The sequence below is a fragment of the Tupaia chinensis genome, unplaced genomic scaffold (assembly GCF_000334495.1).
Source record: "Tupaia chinensis unplaced genomic scaffold, TupChi_1.0 Scaffold000074_1, whole genome shotgun sequence".
NCBI lineage: Eukaryota > Metazoa > Chordata > Mammalia > Scandentia > Tupaiidae > Tupaia > Tupaia belangeri.
The window spans coordinates 8,241,688-8,250,584 of NW_006159534.1; the positions used below are offsets into that span (position 1 = coordinate 8,241,688).

Here is an 8,897-nt window from a genome sequence, read left to right on the forward strand (position 1 = left end):
TAAAAAAAAAAAAAACAAAAAAAACCTCCTGTCATATGATATGAGAAAATTTACTTTCCTTTGGGATGATGACAATTGGCAAGCACAGGTGGCCTATGATACCCCCCTCCAGCTCTACTACACTCCTACTCCCCCACCAGCTGTGTTTCAGTTGCGTTGAGTTCCAACTGCATCCTGGAATCTCTCCCCTATTACAATAGCCTTGAACCATCTTTTCCTCATTAGGTCGTCTGGTGCAGTTTTTGCTGTGGCTTTTTTTTTTCTTTTATATATAACCATTTTAAAGATTAGAAAATTGAAGAATGAAGAGATGGCAGAGCCAGGACTAGAACCCTGACAGTCTAGTTTTAGAGGACATGTCTGAATCATTATACTCTATAGAGAAATAGAACAGTCACAGAATGATGGTGAGGTATGTGAAGCCCAACCTCCACATAGTATTTTCTCAAAAGCTGAAAGCTCTGATTATGAAGAGGAAGAAGGAAAACATGACTCATGTCCAGCAGATCCAGATTTATCCAGGCAGCACTTCTTAAAAGTCTTGCAATCTTGGAAGCTCACGGTAACAGCACCAGAGATGTGTGCTCACTCTGTTCCCTGTGACTGGACAGAAGTCGAAGAACTCTTATCGCCTACACTGGCTTTACACCTGGCCTTGAATACCCAACAGGAAGCACAGACATCTTCAATGTAGTTGAGCTAGTATGCCAGCAACATCTTTGAATGATATCTCACTATATTACTATTGAGGGCAAGGACAAAATGTAGACTGATCATGTTAAAAACAAATTAAATCTAAGTGTCGTTAAATATGTCTAAGAATTCCAAATAGGAGCCAGCAGGTGGCATGGTGGTTAAGGTGCTGGATTCCCACATGGCTGACAACAGTTTGAGTCCTGGATCCAGCATCTTGAAAATCACAACAAATGAATAGATAGATAGATAGATAAATGCTTTTAAAAATCCAAATAGAAGACTAAATAATAGATCAGGGCTAGCCCATCGGCACAGTGGCAATGCAACAGCTCATGAGGCTGAGACCTAGGAAGATCCTAGAGTGATGTTCCAAGGTCTCCTTGTATATGCCTGGTGTGTGTGTTCGCGATTCTAACTGGCTAAGGCTAAGTAGAATGTGGTACACAGATTCTGTGGCAGGTAACTCTCTTTCTTATTCTTTCTGCCTCCTTCTCTCATGGAAACAAAACTGTAAAATAAACTATTTTTAAAAAGAAAAATCAAGGTTAGTAACAGAAACTAACACACATTCTGAGAACAAACAAAATTGTAGAGAGATGTATATTTATGCTCAGAAAGACTTTGCAGCTCATTAATTTGAAATGCTTATGCATTAATTTTAACTGAGGATAATTTAGGCCTGTTTTGTATTGTGCCTATATTAGAAAAGGAAGTGGGATACTCCCACCCCTTTATCAAGAACTAGAGTAAGTCAAAGAGACTGCTGATTGCAAATTAAAATGCTAATTTCTATCCATTTCAATTTTTGATAAATTCCTACTGAGAGCTACTGATTTTAGAAACTTTGAAGTGCTTTCATTCTATTTAGTCCCTGGGAATTTGCCTCTGGCGCCAATTGGTTTCAGCTTTTATTATGAGGGAATCTAAAATGCTATCAAGAAGAACAAATACCACCCCCTGATAGAGAAGACAAGTTTCAACTTCTGAAAGGCAAAGTATTTTAGGTTGTGTAATGTGCTCCCAAATGCTCACAAAGAGTGGAGGATATAACTTCAAGAAAAGTCAAATACAGAGCGGTGTTGAAGAGGCAAGGCCCATGCCAACAGCTGCAACGGCAGCAGGTATAGTGGTAGTACTATCAAGTGAATAATGCTATCTAAATTGTATTGAATGCTTACTAAGTGCTTATGACTGATCCAATGGCCTTCTGTGTATTAGGCATTTTTCATCTTTACAAGAACCCTTTAATGTTATCATTATTCCTAGTCTACAGTCAAGGGTAGAGGATGTATCAGATATTAAACTGATAAGAACAGATACTATACTTGATCTTAGTCAAAAGGCCGAGAAGGAAAGTAAAACGAAGAAATCAGTCACTTGTCCAAACTCACAGAGCTAGGAAGCTGAGATTTGAAACCACAGTTTGGTGCCAGGTTGATGCTTCAACCAGTTTGAATGCCTAAGGCTCTTGGGCTAAGGGAACATCATATACCTCACACGGCTGAAAATCGATAAAACAAAATTTGGCAGCATGGGGGGGGAAGTGGATTGTCTTTTTCCTTTATCTATGCCTGGAGAACAAGAGAGATGAGGCATCATCTAATAAAAACATGGAAAATTCTAGAAGTTTTATCTTTAACGGAGGTTACCACAGTTCTTACAAGAACATAACTATCTTGGGGATCATTTCTAATAAATATAGTTATCTGATAGAGGTACTGAATGGGGAATGCAGAGCCCAAATGCTCAGATATCCACCAGACAACTCACAAAATCAGGGTTGTGATGGCGGCCGCCCTATGGCAAAGTCTACTGGAGGTTGGAGGACTGCAGCATCGAGTCCATTTCTTTCTCTCTTTGTTTTTTTTAGTATTTCAACATTACCTTCATTTTACATTAAAAGCAGAAACACAAGAAACAAATGCACACTGAGAGCAAATTGTTATAAGAACTTCAATCCAGAAAAACTCTGAAGAGTTTTATGTGGCATTTATTTTAAATACCACTGGATACTCAGTTTCAGACTTTTTCAGCATCAAAGGTTATTTTAACCTCTCCCTCTGTCTTGCACATTTCTCCCTCTCTCTGTCTCTTTCAACTCACAAAATCAATACAAACAAATACGGCAGGTAGTGCACTAACTTTCTGGAAGTATGCGGGCTGGTGCTAAAACTGAATCACAACAGAAAGATGCATCTCTCGCGAGATATGTAGTCTAACTTCTCCATGCTGGTCGTGCAGCACGTAGTATGCTTAGCACATGGTGATGTGGACACACATTGTAAGTGTAGCAGTACTAGCTATATATCTCTGCGAGTTGTCTCTTTAACATATAGCGCAGGGGCCAGCAGATGGTGTAATGGTTACATCCATGGATTTCTACGAAGTCATCCACAGTTTGAGTCCCAGACCTAGAGGCTTAAAATTCATGCCAGGCGTATGTGTGTGAATGTCCAAAATCCTGAGAGAAGAATGGAGAAGAAGGGACGACAGTGTGGTCATCCCCTCTGGAGAGTGATTTCTCACTTTCTGTCTCTCTGTCTCTCTCTCTGTCTTTCTGGTGAATGCATGTGGACTAAGGGAAAAAAAATTCTACTACAAAAAAATGTATGTGTGTGTATACACACATATATACACATATATATTTGAGTGTATATGTATGTGTGTGTGTATATTTATATTTATAGTGTATACCTTGTCCATAGCACACATCACAATTTGTAAATAATTAACTGAGCAATTATTTGCTATTGTCTACTCACACAATTCTTTTTTTTTTTTTTTTTGGAGAAGTTTTTGCTATAAGATGCATACGCTCGCCAGAAAGACAGAGTGAGACTGAAACAGAAAGCGAGAAATGAGGCCCCCCACCCCCAAAGAGGGGATGGTCACACTGCAATCCCTTCTCCTCCATTCTCCTCTCAGGATCTTGGGCACGCACGCACACGCGCCCGGCATACTCAAACCATTTGAACATAGCTCTGGAGGGACAGCAACTACACATTTCTCTTATATTGTCTCCCTTGAGCCTGGTGAAGTGCTTTATACACAGAGAGTACCTGGTAATATTCGTAGGCCGAATAAATATAAGGCACTTTCCAACATAATGCGGACTTACTGATTTGTTCTACTGGTTTTTATTGAGTGCACTCTCTCTGTCAGGCACTACTCTGTGCACTGGAAAGCTAAAGTGAGGCAGACAGGCAAGGTTGTGCTCTGGGGGCGCTTATGCTACAGTGAGAGAGACAGACGAGTAACCTGTGCATAGACAAAATAATTCCAGATATTGTCAAACACTGTGAAGAAAACATAAGGGCCTTGTGAGTGAGAGAAATGGCTGGGTGAACAGGACAGGGATATTTAATATTAAATTGGGTGGTCTTAGAAGACCTCTGTTGTAATGGTCACAAGATATCCATGTGTGAATCAGAAGAAAGACATTTGTAGAGGTAAGAAATAGTAGGTGCAAAGATCTTGAGGCAAGAATGAGCCTGGGGAAAAGAAGGTTCATGTCAAGTGTAGTGGGGTCAGGAGAGAGGGAGAAAACTACAGAAGTGAGTGGGGACCCTGTAATTTAGACCACGATGAGGAATTTGTTTTTATTCTGACTACGGTAGATGATATTAAGTAAGAAAACAACTCAGCTTGATTCGCATTTTTTAGACTATTTTAGCAGATATGTATATCATGCCTTGAAGAGGAATGATGGCAGCCTGGAGACCCATCAGGAAAGCTTTGGTATAATCCAAGGGAGACCTGATGGTTGCTTAGACTAGAGTGGTAACAAAAGAGATGAGAATGGGGACCAGGCGGAGGATTGATGGTTAAGGCACTGGACACTTTCACATAGCTAACCACAGTTCAAGTCCTGGACCTGTTGGCTTTCTCTCTCTCTCTCTCTCTCTCTCTCTGTGTGTGTGTGTGTGTGTGTGTTTCTGGTCAAATTAAAATGAATGAATGAATAAATAAAATTGAATAAATAAATTCTTTGAAAAAAAAAGAGATGAGAATGAATCAGATTTTGAGATCTTTTAGTGGCAGAGCCCACAGGACTTGGTGATCATGGGGGCAAAAAAGAAAGAGAAAGAGATAAGAAATTCTACGTTTGGATTTGCACAACTGAATGAGAGATGATGCCATCTTCTGAGATGGAAAGGCATGGAGGAAGAACAGGACAAGGGGATGAGAATTAAGAATTGGACTTTGGAACCAGCAGTTATGTAATGGCTATGTCACTGGACTCCCATGTAGTCGACTGTGGTTCGAGTCCCAGACCCGGGGGCTTAAACTCATGCTGGGCACGTATGCATGCATGCCCAAAATCCCAAGAGAAGAAAGGAGAAGGGATTGTGGCGTGGCCATTCCCCTTGGGGGGTGATTTCTCGCTTTCTGTCTCTCTTGGTCTTTCCGGTGAGCGTATGCGCCCTATAGCAAAAACCTCTTAAAAAAAAAAAAAAGAATTGGACTTTGTCAAACTTAAATGTGAGACTCAGATATCTAAGTATAATGTCAAGAATATAAGAGACTATAAAAACGGTACTTGAAGTCATAGGATTACTTGTAACAGAAGATACATGATTTATTAACTTTGTGCAAATCTGTGCTTATTGGCTCATCTCCAACTAAGCCCAGAGGACAAAGTTTTACCTTGTGGAACTACCAGAGAGGAAAACAATTATCGCCAATGCACATGGCTCCTGGGCATTGGTCATGTTGAGTGCAGGGTATCAGAAACCAAAGACAGGGACAATATAGGACAAAGGAAGCCATGATGCTTAAAAAGCAGACACAAGCATTCAATCCATTTAAATGCCTGGCTGTTATGGTTACATAAATCCCTAGTCATATAGCCTATATAGGCTATTGGTTTGGACTGGGAACATATTATCTTTTTTTTCCTTTATTATCTTATTTCAATTTCTTTTATACATTCAATCACATTATTTAGCTTGCAAAGTGAATATTCTAACATCTGTACATTTCTCACCAGTCCAGTTAATAATACTATAAAATTATCTTCAACAGATAATAAGCCGACCCACCTGCAAACTGGATCGAGCCAGCCAGCAGTTCTGGACACCAGGCTGTCTGTGGCTGCTGGCCCATCCACCCGGGACCTTCACGCATACCCACCCCCACTCCTCTTTGGACTTCAGGTTGGTTCCATGGGACTTTAAGATGAACTCGCACCCCACCACACTTGCAAACCAGATTGAGCCAGCCAGCAGTTCCAGATACCAGGCTGCCTGCAGCTGTAGGCCCATCCACCCTGGATCTGTCGCTCATCCTTTGGCCCTTCCCCATTTGCCTTTGGACTCTCTGAATTTTAGTATTCTGAATAGTGCATGGCATGCATTGCATGCCACGTGATTTTTTTGGCTTTATTTTGCTTTGCTCTTGAGGATTTGCTTATTAGGTCAGTTGGAGGCTCACCACTCCTTAGAAACAGGGAGGACTTGAGGTCACCCAGGACCATTGACAACAGTACATGGTACTAGTGAGCAACAGGTAGGCCAACCATAAGAGAAATCATCAATTTTCTAATCCTGTACACCTTTTAACACTCAGAGATACCTTAGATAAGTTAGGAAACAACATATAGATTACCTGATGAATAGAAAAATCGCAGAGGCTCAAGAAGTATGAGCAACCAACAAAAGGCCTCTTCCCCAAGGGAAATCATCAAGCCTACATCACCCACAGTCAATACAATGGACATTGTGGACATGTCTGATAAGGAATTCAGAATATCTGTAGTGACCAAACTAACTGAGATGGAAGAGAAAAGAGACAAGGAGCTCCAGGAGATGAGGAAGTCCTTTCATGATTTGAAAGAAGAAATAGGTACCTTAAACAAGAGCCAGATGGAACTTCTAGGGTTGAAGAATGTGATACAGGAAATCAAAACCTCCCTTGAAAGTATTAAAAGTAAATTAGATCAGGCAGAAGATCAAATCCTAATGTACAAGACAAAACATCTGACCTAGAAAAAAGTATCAAGAAGATTGAGAAAACAACCATAAAAAATGAGGATAGCATACGAGGAATATTGGATACCATCAAGCACCCAACATCCAGATAATTGGTATCCCAGAAGATGAAGAGGAAGAAAATAATAAGGGCCTAGATAATTTATTCCATGAAATCCTGGAAAAAATCTTTCCAAACCTAGAAAGGCATTCAAATATCTAGACACAAGAAATACATAGGACCCCGAGTAGAATCAACCGAAGAAGATCCTCTCCAATACACATCATAGCCAGACTGGCAAAAACAATAGACAAAGACAAGATACTAATGTTGGCAAGAAGGAAACATCAATTTATTTACAAAGGTCCTCCCATCAGACTAACATCAGATCTCTAGGTGGAAAAAAATGTAGGCAATGAAATAATGGAGAAATATAGTCAAAGTGTTGAATGTAAAACAATTTTAACCAAGAATACCATATCTGGCAAGATTATCTTTCATACGGGAAGAAAAGATAAAAACATTTTTGGATCAACAAAATTTGAAGGAATTTACCAACTCCATACCAGCTCTTCAAGAGGTTCTGAAGGGAGTACTATACCAGGAAAACTAAAAAGTCAGACAGACAGTTATATGAGAACAAAAAGCAACTAAGAAAATGGCTCACTTAACGATAGGATCAGGTACAGAAATATCAATAATTACATTGAATGTCAATGGATTACATTCTCCAATTAAGAGACATAGACTGGCCAAGTAGATTAAAAAAAGAAAGAAAGAAAGAAAGAAACTCTCTATATCTATAGAACTTTCCACACTACGTCCACAATATATATATTTTTCTCACCCTGGCATGGAACCTTTTCAAAGATTGATCATATGTTAGGACATAAATCGAGCCTTTACAGAAACTGTATCCAGCATCTTCTCTGACCATGACGGAATTAAACTCAAGATTAATTTCATGAAGCAACCCCGAAAATACACAAACACATGGAAACCGAACAACCTACTTCTGAATGACTTCTTCACTACTGAAGAAATTAAGGCTGATATCAAAAAATTTATGGAAACAAATGATAATAAGTACACAAGGGTCCATAATCTATGGGACACAGCAAAAGCAGTCATAAGAGGGAAGTTCATAACAATTAGTGTGCATAAGAAAAGGATGGAAAGATGGCAAGTAGATAACCTATCATCGTGCCTCAGGGAATTGGAAAAACAACAACAAACTAACCACAAAAATGCCAGGCAAAAAGAAATAATAAAGGTTTGAGCAGAAATAAATGAAATAGAAAATAAACGAACCATACAGAAAATAAATGAAAGCAAAAGCTGGTTGTTTGAAAAGATTAACAACATTGACACGCCATTGGCTAGACTGATCAAGAAGAAGAAAGAAAGAAACCAGATTAATCAAATACATGATGAAACAGGCAATATCACAACAGACATAGTAGAAATACAAAATATCATTAGAAGATACTATGAGCGACTATATGCCAACAAACAAGATAACTTGGAGGAGATGGACACATTCCTGGATGCATATAATCTACCAAGATTGAATCAGGAGGATATAGAGAACCTGAATAGACCCAAAACAAGCCAGGAGATTGAATCAGTAATAAATAACCTCCCGACAAAGAAAAGCCCAGGTCCAGATGGCTTCACTTCTGAATTCTACAAAACTTTTAAGCAAGAGTTAATCCCTATCCTACTAAAATTATTTCTAAAGATTCAAAAGGAAGGAAACCTTCTAAATTCATTTTATGAAGCCTCCATCATCCTCATCCCAAAAACAGATAAGGACATGACAAAAAAGGAAAACTACAGACCAATATCATCGATGAATATAGATGCAAAAATTCTCAACAAGATACTCACAAATCTTTTCCAACAACATATAAAAAAGATTATTCATCACGACCAGGTAGGCTTTATCCCAGTGATGCAAGGGTGGTTCAACATATGCAAGACCATAAATGCAATACACCACATTAACAGAAAGAAAGATAAAAAAATTATGATAATTTCTTTTTTTTTTTTGAGATATTTTCGCTATAGGCCGCGTGCACTCACCAAACAGACAGAGAGAGACATAGAGGCAGAAAGTGAGAAATCACCCCCCAGAGGGGATGGTCACGCCACAATCCCTTCTCCTCCATTCTCCTCTAGGGATCTTGGGCACACACGCACACACGCCCGGCGTGAGTTTTAAGCCACCG

General features: G+C 39.4%; 1 protein-coding gene and 1 pseudogene across 1 annotated transcript in view; both read right to left on the reverse strand.

The window, feature by feature from the left end:
- Positions 1 to 8,897, reverse strand: part of RGS7 (regulator of G protein signaling 7) — a 620,681-nt gene that overhangs the window by 246,667 nt on the left and 365,117 nt on the right.
- Positions 1,833 to 2,051, reverse strand: LOC114006074 (uncharacterized; annotated as a pseudogene).